We start from the raw sequence: 15,466 nt of genomic DNA, 5'->3' as shown, positions 1-15,466 counted from the left end.
AGAGGGAAGCCAAAGGACAAGGGTTGAATTAAAACCTTTGGATAAGCTGAGATACATGAAGCCACACCAAAGTGAACTAGAAATACAGATTTTTAACTTTTAGTAGAAATATATGCTAAGTGCCTTAAACATTACAAAGCTGTAGCAGAGAGCTTAAACACAGTTCTTGCTTTTCACAGAATTCTTTACTTTAGACAAAATGTAGATGGAACTGTACTGTTCACATTTCTTAGACAGTGTTCACATAAACAATAAGAGCTGATAGAAACTGTACATGCAAATCTGTGTAATACCTGTGTAACACTGGTGTAAGGCTTACAACTGTTAGAATTAGACCAGGATAGGTTAAGAAAAGAAAAACTAGAATCGTGTGTTAATCTTATTGGTCAATTAACAAATATAATCCACACTTCTGTAAGAAGAGAATTAGATAATAGAAGAAACTAGAATTAGAAGAAGCAGCTGTTTTCTGCCTGCTGTTTGCTGTTGCTGCTTGCCTTTATCATGTAATCCCCTTGAACTCTGCCTTCAAGAAAGCTTTGAGACCATGAAATAAAGAATTTAGCAGAACAGCAGCCTCCTCTGCTCTTTTACTCTGGTCTGAGAAGGAAGGGTAACCCATCAAAAGCTCAACATAATAATAGGTGAGAAATGTATGAATTAAAAAGACAACTGATGGTAGGACTGGATTCCACAACACAGCAGTTACCTCAGCTAACACACGCCTGTATTTAGCCCCATTTTTTCAAAAGGTCTGTTTATAGGCTTGTATATAACAAATACTTAATATATTGAAATATTTTGAAAGACAGCTTGGAGAAGTCTTCTAGAATTATAGATACAACATTTGATAAACAATGAGGAAACAACATCACTATTAATATTGCCCAAGCCCCTTCCCAAAATGAAAACACACAAAAAAATGTGGTTGATATTCAGAATATGATCAGGTCTCTACTTTTTCTGGCAGTGAGTTGTGGGAGTTCAGAGCTTGCTGTGAAGTCCCACCCTCAGTGCCATCACCACTAAAGATTTATTAATGCCTTTATTAGAAAGACATTCTCTTAGAGATGATGAGACACCAAATCCACCTCCCAAACATCCCAGGACACAGCACGGGACGCTCACTTTCCATTTGAAGCCACATGTGTGACACTGCTGGATGTCACCAAATAACCCAACAAGCCATTGTGTGGAGGTGGCTGCATTCTACATTTCTTTATATAAAAGTCTGGAAAGCACATTTGGATCACTCAGAATGAAAGTCATTCTGTAAATGTGATTATAAATGGATGCTGTTGAATTTGAATAAAATTTTCAGGGAACAACAACAGACTTTGCATCTCTTTCACACTTGCAAAGAAAACTGAGCATAACGGAACATTCTAAGGGGAATAATCAAACAGCACCATAAGAAATTGAAAGCTCCATATTACAGCAAGCAGATCTGGAGAAGATGGTAGGAAATGTTTTATATTCATATTTTCCTTATTATACTTTAAGCACACAAAAAAAGTAAAATTTTTTACAGCAATACACTTAGTGTGGAAGTTGTTTTACTACTGTACTGATTTTATCTTCTCATTTCTTCATAGATAAGCAGCAATAAAGAAAAAATGGTCAATAAAACATTACTTTTAAATTTTTTGCATATTGCTCCTACTCCAGGTTACATTCTCAGTGTTCCTAAATAAAAATCTTATTTAATGATCTCTGTTATTGGTTGTTATGTGAGGAAACAGAGCTGAGAATTTGAGAATGAAGAGTCTTCCAGATGGAGCTTACACATTAACATTTAATATTTATGACATGGAAAGGCCACCATGCAAAACTTTATACCAGCTGAACGAAAAGTAAATTTAGAAATTAGGACTGGCTGATGCTCAGTTCCTGCTGTGGATGTTACAATCTGGGAAGTGATAAGTAAAATTTGGGTTTCAAGGAAACTGCAAGAGATTCCCACGTGGGGTAAAAATTTTGGTGAAAATACTGTTTAACAATCTGTGCTGTGCTGGGGTAGGACCTTTTAGGGAGCTCCAACATTATCACACGAGCTGCTGTGCGAGTGTAGAAAAACCACCCATGTCCAAGGGGTCTGAACCTAAACAGGCTGGGTTTGCCTTTGTCTCTCCCTTCCCTCCACTCCACTCTCTCTTGATATTTGCTTTTCTTTGGCAGCCACGTGAGTGGTGTAACATTTACTTTGAGCTGGCTGGGAAAAAAAGAACGACAACTTACAAAATTAGACTGGTCTAAATCTTCAGCTTCTATTTCCATTCTCAGGTACATGTTTCCCTCCAGTTTATTTGTTTTTCTATGTTACATTTAGGTCTAGTTTTGCTCAAGTGGAATCTTGTAAGAGAAGAAAAAGTAGTTGTTTTATAGATAACTTCCAAAAGATCCTTTCCTTTGTGTAAGAGATCTGGAATAAGCCAACAAAATACAAAGATTTGTCACAATCTCAAGTGCCGTGGTTTTCCTGATTTTCTTGTTTCTCTGTGCAGAAGAGGACGGTGAAAGTGAGTGGGGAAGTGAGGAAGAGCAGGATGCTGGGAAACAGCAGCGTTTGGCTGAGGAGAATCTTTAAGTCTTGCACGTTGTTAATTAAGAGCAACAACATGCAATATTCATGGGAGTGATCGCTGTGACTTACTGCTTGGCAACAGGAAGATCCCCCCTAACACAGCCCTTGGGAGAGGCTTATCTACGGTTTAAAACACCAACTTGCAGATGACCCTAAAAGGAAATTAAGTGTTAATAGCGATGCATCTGTAATGAAGCAATTGCTGATCTATTGGTCTGTTTTGCTCTTAGAGCTTGAGAATTCTTCCCTGTCTGCCAAAATCGGTGTCAGTAAGACTTTGTCAGCTTCTCTGTATCAAACCTACAAAAATTGAGCTCTGCACATGGAACTTCCCAGCTCCGTGCTCACTTCTCCCCAGGAGCAGAAGAGAGGCAGAGCCTGCAAAGCCCTGGAGGTGAGGTGGTGGGAGCCCCACAGGATGTGCTGTGCAGAAAGGTGTGAGAGGGAATGTCACAGCATGGAAAGAGCCTCTTGGTACTGGCGAGAACATTTGAGTTCGACATATTCCTGAGGTGCTGCTAAGAGGTGACAAACAGTGTGGCAGTGCTCCCCAGCAAGCAGGAATTGTGTGTGTTATCAATTGCAGAGGAACACACAGATAACGAACACAAACTCGTGACAGGAATCATCCAAGCGCACAATGGGGTGTGCCCGACGAGCTTTGGGAACAACAGTGGGGATCCTCTCTGGTTCCAGAGCGAGGAGTGCCTGGAGGTTATCAGGACTAAGAGTCCCAATAGTGGGAGGTGAGGAGGGGGAGAGGGAGGGAGGGAGACAGGAAGGAAGGACTGGACTGTAAAATCCCATAATAGGCTTGATATTAATTTAAAACTCCCTAATCGTGGGAAGGCTGCAAGGCAGTGAACAGCAAGTTATTCTCAACTGTCAGTTTTATGACTTGGATCAAACCAGGCCAGCTTGATAATCTGCCTTTCTCTGTTTACTGGCTCAGAAATGTGCATTTTTCCATGAAATGTTCACTCAAACCTGGTATTAAAAAGGAAGGACAGAGATGTTTTGCCTTTCAGCTAGTTTCAGAACTCCTTAAACAAGAAGGTGAGAGTTCTCCCTACAGAGTCACTTTTTCAGAAGAGCAACACTTTGAAGGATAAAGAGGTTTTCTCTCTACTGGGGGCAGAAGAGCCTTGCAGGTAGGAGCTGCCATGTGTCTCTGATCAATCAAAGCCCCAAACCAGTGCTGCTTTAACCTCCCTCTGGTGACCTCCCTGTCTCTGCTTTGTTCCAGTACCATCAAAATGAGAATATGGCCATGTGGACATGCAATCCTCTGGTAGAGGTGATTATGGTTATTGCCATTTTCACAATTTACACCGAAGGCCATGAATTTCTGCTCACCTGATTAAAAGAAACTGTCTGGGAGCAAATTTTATATCATGGAGCCATTGCAGTAAATGGAGATATCCTGTTAATGCCATCATTTCTGCTATTTAGACACCCCTAGACAACAGCTTGTCATTGAAGTGGGCTACCTGCAGTGCTGAATAGAGGAGTTTTCAGAAATCAATCACATCTAGACCTATTTGATACTCTTGTCATAGTTTGTACCTGAAATAATGAACTGCATAAATCTATTCAGAATTGGCTTCAAAATTATACAGAAAATTAATCAATAACTTGATTGCAGTCCTCTTTTCCACAGCAATGTTGCATTGACATTTTCAGGTTATAATAAGTGCCTATAGCTCTGAGTACACAAAAACCATCATTTTTGGCAATGACAATACTTCAGTGGCTGGAGTGTTAGAGCCTGGGATCAGCTCAGGTCTAGGATCAATACAGCAGCAAGCATTAGTCAGTTAATATTGAAAAAAACCTGCTACAACATCCAAATATGAAGCAGCCTCTTTTGAAGGTAATTCATGCTTTTCAAAAGATAAAAATAACAACAAAGTACAGAAGAAAACAGTAAAATATTAAGTTGCTCCTCTGTGCAGCTCAGTCTAAGCTGGTCTGTAGTCTCACAGGCCACCTGCTCCCGTTTTCCTGCCTACACTCACACTTCTCATCATTCCAACATCCTCTTGACCTGGTGCTTATCCCCTTCTTGTTCACTTTTCAATGTCCTGCCCCATGCTCAGCTCTAGAGGCAAAGCAGAGATTAAAGCACTGAAAATCCGGACCCAAGTAGTCTTGAACAAACATTCATGAGTGGAAATAAAACTTTTTTTTTCAGTATTCCATGTTAACAAACAAAAAGTTTTATTTAGGCTCAATTCAAGCAGAATTTATTTTTCCCTCAGTTTGGCAGCTGAACCAAAAAAAAATCAATTATTCAGAGAGCCCTAAGAGCCTTACTGAAGCCACCAGGGACCAGTGCTGCACTAACGATTTTTTGTGAGTTATTTTGGTTTAATAGTAAAAAGGCTGCATCTGAGTTGAGCCAAGAGCCTTTTTTAATGTTTGTGTGTCAGCATTACACGGCCTTTATTTTCTCTTCTCTAAAGTCAGATTGTTTGAAGCCTAATACTGTGATCATTTATTTACACATTGCCCAGGAGGAAGCAGTGGTGCTTGGTTAATATTCAGCACAGATTTCTGATTGTCCGTGGGTTGCAGCTTCCACATCAGACAGATGCTCTAAGCTTATTGTGCACAAAAGGATGTTGTTTCCACCATGACATTATAATTTTGTAATGGACTAATTTTCATCTTAATCTACTCAGGGATGATCTATCGGTGGAGAATACAACTGCCAGGCCCTTCTGGGCTTTTCCAAAGCTATCACAAGAGCACTTTACAAGTACCAGACCACTGTTTTCATGCAAACCATGGGAGCAGAAGAATGAATACTGAAGGAGGAATAATGCACATGTACCTTCCAATGGGGAAAAAAAAGGGCTTTTTAAAAAACAGAATCATTTGAAGATAAGAAGCTGTAATGAAACACTCACAAAAGATATATGACCAATATTTTATCCAGTATATGCTGAAACCTAGGTAAGGTTAACAAATAATTATTTTTTTTCTCTTCAACCTTTCCAAACACAACTTCAGCAGGTTCTCTTACAAACCATTGCCTTTTGAATTTCTCCCTCCATGAGTGTACAGGCATGTTTGGAGAGCCCAGTGTATTTTTGAGAGAGATCCCAGCAAAAAATTACAGAATATTTTCCTCTGGAGCAGCAACTCTATGAAAGCAGCTGTGATAATTAAATTTATAAAGATTGTAAAGTAAATTACACCACTTTCATGCACTAATTTGGTCTTTTACACTACATGTATAAGCTCTAGGACACAAGGGTTTGGCTGGTGAGTTAAGCATCTGTACCTGATAAAATGCCTTTAAACACTTGTGCTGTAGGTTAGTGCCACAACGCAGATTTTATTGCAGTGCCATTGGCAAGAGGTGCTACCTTTGCTTGAATCTTTTATCCAGTGTATTTGTGATATTTCCAAATACAAAACTTGTCCTAGCTGATGCTTGCTAAATGCAAACTACAGGCAAGCTGTTAAAACAGAGCCTTAAGGCACGTGCTGAGGGGTGTGTGTGTTCTGTTTGTTTGAAAGAAGGGAGCAATTATGTACGGTATTTATTCAATTTATATACTACAGCTAATACAGCATTAACTGATCTTTTAGCAGCTATTCCTAGAGTGCACCCCACTAATGGAAACAATGTGAATTTTAATCCCAAATCTGGATTAAACCCTGAGTAAATCCTCTGAAGAAGATTGTAAACTCCCTTTTCTCTTGGTGCAGTTCAGCAGCTTTGTGCAAACCAGGACTCAGAGAATTTGTCTAATAACCTCTTACCATTGAGACCATAGAGAGAATGAAATATTTTACATTAAAAAAAAAAAAACAAACAAAAAAACAAACAACTTTTTTGTTTGCAGGAAGAAAGTGGAATTAATTAACTATTACAGTGAAAAAGAACTCTGCAGTTTTTTGTTACCTTCATCTTGTGTCTATAAGCACACAGGTCATGGCATGGCCTATATAAGCTGCATGTGTTTACTTTACATAATTATGTTATTTCTTGGGAAATTATAACCTTCACAAAACATGACATTTATGGTTTGACTCAGGGATGAGTCAACTCCTTGCTAGACATTTCCAAATAATGATTCCTAGAACTGCAGTTCTGGATGAATCCAACATACACAGTGTTACTGGGGACCTAACAAGAAAAGGATTGAGGTCACAAACAGAAATCAAACTTTGGGATCACATTTTAAAGTCTGTGAGGACGTTTTAAAAATGGAGTGGTTCTGAGGTGGATATTTAAGTTGTTATGGATGGCCCTCTCTTGAGTAATCTTTTACTCGTTCTGCTACAAACTCATTACTCAGTTTGTTTAACCTTTTAAATTCCATTTTAATTTCTCTAAAAATGCTGTTTTCCCCACTTTAATGGCCAAGCTATGCCACCCCCTCTCACTCACTCTTCTGTTCATCCCAAACTGTTATTTTGACATATATCTGTTGAGGGTCTGGTTCATTATCTCCTGAAGAACATCTTTTTCTCAAATGTCAAAACAAAAGTATGCTCAGCTGTTCTGCAGAAATTTGCAAACTAATGGACCTTTCACTCTAGAAATAAAGGACTTTAATTGAGTATTTTAATGTGTTTGGGAGGATGTGGAAGATGGATGAATGAAAGTGATACGTCTTTTACCAACAAAGACTAATGTTGCAAGAATGTAGGGGGAAGTGCATAATTAGTTTCCATTTTCATCAGAGCAGATACTCAGCTTCCAGAAGGTCTGAACGAAACCGATTTGGATATGTAGCCTTTTCAAAAGAAAATTTTAATGCTCATCTACTGCAAAAATATGGTGAAAGACTGTTTCCACTACTTATATTAAAAGTACCACAAGTTGGATGTTTTTGGCTAGACTTTTATTTGAAATGTTTCTATTTTCTTCTAAAGGTAAATTATTTAAAATTATATTGAAGTGCATTCTTATGCTAATGGATTTCAGGAGCAGCATCTTTCTAATTTCCCGCTCTGATAAGTCTTTGCCACGGGATCTCCTGCCCATGAAATGAATCCTGTTGCTACCAGCAGCTCTGATGTATCATAGCAACAACCACCAATGTGGAAAATTCAAACAGAAGAAAGACACTTGACAAGCACTCAAGTGATATTCTAGAAGACCTTGTAGGAAGTTCCTCAACTGCTCGGGTTTTTTAAAAAATTAAAATTTCAAAAAACCAATTTCTGCTCCTACTTTCGCAGAAATCTTACAACTAAATTTTAAGGCAAACACCACTTTCTCTGTATACAAAAATTTGAACATCAGAAATTTTACCTCAGTGCAGAGTAGGGGTGTGAGAAAAGTTTTCCCATTGTTGGAGTGCAGGCTGCATGTGGGATCTCGTAAAACAAATATCTCAATGATCAAATTAATTTGGGGGAATAGAGAGCAGGTAGCTCATTAAAGTTTCCTCTGTCCTTTTCACTGTTCTAAAGACTATACGCAAACTCTATGAAGTTCAAGCAGTTTCTGAGTGTTAAAACCTTAATCTGTGTTCTTCCCTTATTTTTTGCCTATCTTTGTACTTCATCCTGAAATGGAGCACAGGTGTGCTGATGTACAGCCAAAAGAAGACTTTTTTATGCTACTTTTCATTTAAGAGTCTAAAAGTATTTTCTTTAAAATTGAAATGTGATTTCTGCTACATATTTCTTAAAAATACCCCCAATTATTTGAACCCACCAGCACTCCAGTGACTCATCTTAACTAGTGGTAAGAAACTGGAAGAGACAGAAATGGGAAACTTGTCTCCTGTAGTGCAAAATTCTAACCATTAAACCCTCTGCAAATCCATTTGGTTTTTTTGATTTATTTCGTAGGCTTTAAATTCCTGACAATTCTGCAGCAATTCTGAATCCATCCAGCCATGGGATGGGAGAAAAGAAGGGGATTTGTGACTGATGCTGTCAAGTAAGACAGCAAACACAGAGAGAAACACAGGCTTTTCCCAAAAACCTTGCAGCCATGTCCCATGCCATAAATGTGTCTGTGAGTGACTCACAGCAGGGCAGCAATAATCAGGCAGACTACAGCCCAGTGCTGCAAAATCCAAGGAAATGTAATGAGAGACCCTTCTCACCAGTGCACCATCTGTTCTTTCCCTGAAAGGATATCAAATTGTTTTGTTATTTACATTAAAAAAAAAAAAAATCAACAAAGATCCAAATGATGGTGATCTGAGTTTGTTAAGAGCTGATGTACCATCAGGAGGATTTTGAACATAACTACAATGCAGATGCTCAAAATGTACTTTAGAAAAAGACAGCCCTATATGGGTCAGGGATACACTGCATGGAGTGGAAAGAGTCATTAATAGATTTGGCTGGTTTTTCACTGCAGTGTGCTGGTTAACTAAACCTGTTTATGCTTCACTCCCTTTTGGTTTAGCAGGATTTCTCTCCCAATCATATAAATGCTTTCAGCTGATCTACCACACGTCCATACTGCCCAGTGGCCGGAAGTATAATGTGAGCATAAGTGGGACTCCTGTATTCCTTGGAGTGTTTTATCTAATTTTTACTGTCTGTGAGAGGCTAAGTCCTGGAAATGCCCAGAACACTAAAGGAAAGAGCCACAGCTCTATCCCTTGGTTTAGGAATACTACATTTTCCCCTCACCCCGTAGTTTAATTTCTCACGTTACAGTCATTTTGATAAAGTAAAATTTTGTTGTTTAAATCATGTCTCAGGAAAGTGGTGGCAAATTGAAAGTGAATACAATTTGTTCGTTAACACCTCATGTTTTGAAATAATTTATCATATAAACATTTCCTGGAAAACAAAAGCCACTTATGTGCAGGCAACTTATAAAACGTTACTTGTTTATCTAATAAACTACCCCGGGGCCAACGACTACATTAGCATTGCACAAACTTTTTAACTTATTCATCATCACTATTTATTATTAAAACTTTATCTGTTTCAAGTTAGTGAATAGCTGCCTTGGGATACACTGCTCAGAGCAGAGGCAACCGAATAAAGTTTACACAATTTGCATAATATTGTACAGCGGATATTAGCTTAGAACAATATGAATCCCCTGGATCATTTGCACAGCCCCTTTGGTGTTTAATGTTGGTAAATATTTAAATAACAGCAAGCCTATATAATTACGAAGATTCCTCTTCCTAATCTGCACAGATTGAACAAAATGTTGTAAATCGTGTCTGCTACACAGTCTTAGCCAGACTGAGAATGAAGAGATGATTTAGAGATGCTTAATGCCTTTTCTGGGAATTTTGTGACCCATCATTCAACACAAGTTGGCTGCCAGGCAGGAGGAACACGTGTGAGCACTGCCCGGTGTGGACACTGGGTGTGACGTAGGATGGATGCTTTGAAAGTTGACATAGATTTAATTGATCTGTTGTGTTTTTGTTTTTACTACAAATCAGATATAAATCAGGTGCCTGAGAGGTTTACACTTCCTCTGTGTTATTTTGTACTGATGTACAAACTGCTAGGTAAAACAGAGTAGATGAATTTTTTTCACAGAACTGGTAACACTCCTGAAGGAGATGTCACCTCACAGTGTAGATTAAATTGTTTAATGCTGGTAAACTACTCCCAGCTTGTGAATGCACATTTAAAGTCCTGATTCCCAAAACTGAAGAACACCTTGGGATTTATGATGTACTGTGGAACAGCAGAACTCCTTAGGATCTTAAGATCTTCGCTGAGATTCTTATTATGGAATTCACGACCTTCATAAATCACTTGTTTGCACATTCACTTTTTTAAAAAAAATTTCTGTCAGTGTTATGTCCATCCACTACTGAGCAGAAGCTACTTCTACTAATGTCAAAGCTGCAACGTGCTCTACATTATGTAAAATTCTCAATATCTGCAAGGATCGAGTTCAGTTTTTAGGTCTAAAAGCGTAGCCTGGTGGGTGATGTCCTGGATGAAGATACATGAGACCTGGGATCTATTTCTAACTCTGACACCAATCCACCACCCATCAATCAAATGTTCTTTACATTCTCTGTCTGTAGAATGACATTTAAAATTATCGTTTAAACTCTTTAGTGCAGTAAGGTCATGGATCTTTTTGGGTCTACAGATAGTTGAATGCCCCCCTTATTATTGTAACCAACAAAATTAAAATCAAGCCAAGATAAAACCAAATCAACTGTACATTTATCAGTGCTTCTAAATTTATCTAGACCAACTAATAGCTAATTTCTAACCCACCTCAGAAAGTAGCCAAGTATCTCTCTTATATTTTCATGACTGGTACAAGATACAGATAACTATTTCAAAAACACAGCTCCTCTTTCTGTGTCACTCAGTGGCCCATCCCAGGCTTTTAGCAGTTCAGTAGAGAAGCACAGTTAATCCACTGTTTCCATCATGGTGTTCAGGAAAGTGAAAATTAAATAAAGGGACCAAGAGATATTTTGATGACTCCAACGTATTTTTTCACCTTTTCCCCTTAGGACACACACCGGGATTTAAATAGATATTGTTTTTGATGTTTTTTAAAGAGACTAAAATGGATATCTGTGGAGTTAATAAAATATCTCAGCCCTGAAGAGTGATTACATTTCTTTCACTCATGAGAAAGTCCTTCATAATTCATTTATACCTGAGGGTATTTTGAGTTTTGGGTCATTCACGCTTTTGAAAGACACGTGATACCCTTCATGGATGACGTCTCTTATATGTATTGAAATTGTAAAATTAAAGTGTGGAGATTTTGAAGGCATATTCTACATGTGAAATATAACTGTGAATAAAGAATATTCCCCTCTCCTTTTTGAAGGGCCAGCAAGGCCTCAGGAGAACTTGACAACATGAAATATTATAGTGGAATTCAATGTAGGATGTGCTGCATGCAAGACAAGGAGTAAGAAATTGAGTTTTGCATCCATCTATGTCAGCAGAATGCACTGTATAGCTTTATTTGCAATGCTTTAGATGTGTCTCTTTTATACTTTCAAATTACTAACAGAATATGAGTATTTCACCTGAAAGTATTAGCATTATGTCAGCAGAACATCCTGATACTGAAGAAGCATTTTGTACACTAAAAACCTATAAATTCCTGTGTAGAGGAGACTGAGTGGACACAGCAGGGTGATAAGCACTCCATAGATTTGCAAATATAACACTGTAAATCTCATACGGGTGCCTCAAAGAGATTTGAACACAGTTGACCACATTTCCTCTGTGTTCTACTTAACATTTATAGCTAATTTTTAATTAACTGTCACACAACACTATTTAGGTGCTTAAATTGGTACAGTGTCCTTCAAACTAATTCCTGGAAGCTCTGGAGAAGAGGGAGATAATGAAAATACACATTTTAAAAGGATCACTCCCCAGATGCTATACAAGCATGTCACAGTCACTGTCTGCTTTTCCTCAGGGTTCAAGATTATGTGGATGACCAAAGTATTTAAAAATCATTGTTCATTCGTCCAATCATTGCAACTGTGCCCGGAAGGACCTTCACCATCCTGTCCCCCAAATCCTTGTAAAACCTGAATACCCAGGGAAGGCAGGGAGCTCATTCTGCTGTGGTGTCACACAGAGTCCCATGTGGGCAGAGCTGGCACCTCAGTGGGGCTCCAGGTGTGTGCAGAGCTCACAGCCTGAACCCCTCGTCACAGCACAGACCCCCTTCTTTCATCACCTCCCCACCTGCAATCTCAGGTGACTTCATCACCCTGAGCAGCTCCTCTGATGCCAACTGACAGCAAAAATAGAATTCTCAAGGCAATTAAGCACAAATATATTTGGAGAGCTGTCCAAACAACATTTTACCGTCGATAACATGGACAAATGTTTCCTTCAGGTACAACTTGACTGCTCCTGCTTCTGCATGCACCACTAATCATTGTGATGCATATGAAAACACGGCACGTAACCAAGTGACAAACGAGCACTTGCTTTGGAGTAAAAGATGAAGGAAAAAATGGGGACAGATGTTGTGCAGAAACATTTTAAATAAATGGACAAAGTGTCACGGTAGAAGCAGAACTGTCAGCTTGGACAGATATGAGATTAGAGACAGAGATCAACCACAAGGCTTCCAAAGACACACATCGGTCAGCATGAGGCTGAAAACATAAAGTCAAGAAAGAGTGGTGAAGTCTGGAAGGAGCTCCAGTTCAGAAATAAAACAGTTAGAAGAACAATTAACTCATCCATTTTGTGGACAAGTCTTGTCAGCACATAGCCCGAGTAACATTAAAATGGTAGTTAGGAGTGATTCTAATATATTAACGCCGCATAGAATAATTCTGTTTTATTGAGCTCATTACAGCACATCTGTATTCCCAACACTTTAATCTGTTACTGGCAGAAGATATTAATGTAATCCTTCAGGCAGAGGAAATCAGCATTGTCCTTTTCTCATGCCTGAAGTCCTCCAACTTCTCCATATCCACCGTAAAAAAGTGGACCTGTATCAATGTCTGGCTAAAGGCACAAGACAGGATTTGTCTGGGTAGTTCAACTCTGTCACACAGAGTTGTGGTCATAAGTCACCATACCAAAAACCAGGACTCCCTACAACAAAATAATACTGAATTATCTTTCCCTACCTCCTTAAGATCAGGTAGAAGATCCAAGATTAAAGACTGTACTTTTCCTGCCTTTTCTTTCATTTATGGTATTTTTAAACAAGAGATGAATTAATGAGGGGCATCAGCTCTCTGATCCAACAACCTGGTATTGGTAGTGACCAGGAACAAAATGTATCCCCTTTGGATTGTATGGGAAAAAAAAAGAAAAAAAAAAAAGAGAAGGGAGTGTGACCCCAAGGCTCAACATGAAAGAGTAAATGAAGACTGAAGTAGTCTTTGGCTCAACTGATAGGAGAAAACAAAAAGTCTTTTCACTGAAGAGAGTGTTGATAAAAGGAGGGAGGAGAAATAGAAACTTTTGAAGATAAAACAATATGCTGTAGGTTTCTAAAGGAAAAGGGCAGGAAAATGTTAGGTGAAGCATAAACAATTCCTTCTTTTCTTATTTCCAAGGAAAGAAAGGCTACAAGAATATTCCATAGTCCTTGTTTAACTGGGAAATGATTATGATGGACTGATGAGATTAAATGACCAAGATCTTTTCTTTTTAAAAAGAAAGTGTTTAAAATGAAGGCAGATAAACTATGGTAGTATTTGCTTTTAAATAGGAAGGCTTTTGGCTCTCAAATTTTCCAAGTATTATATAACAAACTTATTCAATTTAAAAAAAAAATATTTATTCTTCAAACAAATTAACAGAATTTTCTTTATGGAGCAGAGGCAGCAAATGTTGCTTTGGCATGATTTGAAAGGAAAATGGTAGTGATCCAGAAGCACATTTTGTATATGTTAAGACCAAAGGAGATGCCTCTTACAACATTTACAGTTCATTGTTTCTTAAGACATTTTGCAGCCTAAAAGAACCTATGAAAGAGTTCTTTGGTCTCACCCTTTGATTGTCCCTCTATTGCCTCACTCTATACTCTCTCTGTAGGGTCTCTGAGACAACACTCCTTTCATTAATCTTTTTCTCATGACCTTTCTGGAAATAAAAACAACAAGATGAGGCACAGTACGGAATACATATTGTTCTTGGATGTGGATTAGAGCAGGGGACGAAAGAGGAATTCCAGGATTTCACGGGGCACCGTTTGTCTGCAAAGCTGCCAATAGCAGCTTCTTCAGCCACAGAGTCAAGTAAGAAATGATCTTCCTCCAAGAGAATTCCCTCAAAGTTTGTTTCTCCCCAAAAACATTAAATGAGAGGTTTTTTGGATCATCATCTACCTTCTCTGTAGAAAACATTTCCAAGGTACAAATTCTCTTTTCAGTCTGTGTATGCATTTGCATTCTCAAGCAAAAGAACCTTTTTAATTGAGCAGTGCCTAGAGCAGAAATCCACACCATTCCTGAATAAAGCACAGGGCAGAGCGTTTTGAGAGTATACCCGAGAACGTACGTAGATAATGAGCATCAAAACTTTCCTAAATCTGTGCCAGAAGTTCTGAAACAAAGTGCAAACTGTAGAAAACTGAAAATTTAAATCTAACCAAGTTAGGGCAGATATTTCCATTCACTGAATTAATGTAAAGTTATTTTTTCTTTAATAAATCTTGCTTCATATATCAAGTCCCAGATTATAGTTTTTTGCAAACATATATTTAATAAAAATTATCATCGCATAACTCTGAATTTTGGATTTTATAAAAGAATGATTTTTAAAATTACAATTTACCAATTCCTTTTTTACTTAGTTAAATGAACTGAAGAAAATGAACTGAAAAATTCTAGCAGAAGTGATCAAATACTCTGGTGTTGTAATGCAAATATTTTGCTTTTCTAATTGAACAAAGAAAATGATGGTGTGGAAAAACTAATGAAACCGGAACTGGGATGGAAAGAATCCCACAAGGAAGGGGAGTGAGTTTGTCCTAGAGATGGCACTGTTGCATTTCTGGCATTACTGGTGGATTGGCAGTGGAAAGCTCCTAACTGGGGAAAGGAAATCAATCTATGCATCAGCTGTCATGGTACAGCATTTTCAATGTTAAGTTGCTCCCAAAGATCAAAATCCCCTCACCTTTTTTCCTGTCAAACTCAGATAACTCTGTTGGTCTACCTAAACCAAGAATAAAGCAAAAGGTTCTATTTGTCTGTATAACAAATTATGGCATTTTGCTCTTCGAAAACTGAATTTCTTCAAATAACTATCTTAATTTTTGTATGGAAAAAACTTAGAAAGACGAATTTAAGTACCAAGGCTCCAGTTACATTTGTTCTACTGCTTTAGACATTCCATTTTATTTTTGTGCATGTGTGGGAGTGGACATGCAAGTGTTACATTCTGGGAGCAATACCAACTGAGCACACGAAAGATGAGACACCCAGGAACACCAGGAGCTGAAGCTTC

This window comes from Corvus cornix, chromosome 20, assembly GCF_000738735.6.
Source record: "Corvus cornix cornix isolate S_Up_H32 chromosome 20, ASM73873v5, whole genome shotgun sequence".
Lineage (NCBI taxonomy): Eukaryota > Metazoa > Chordata > Aves > Passeriformes > Corvidae > Corvus > Corvus cornix.
The sequence above is the reverse complement of the archived record's forward strand: the minus strand, read 5'-3'. Positions refer to the sequence as shown.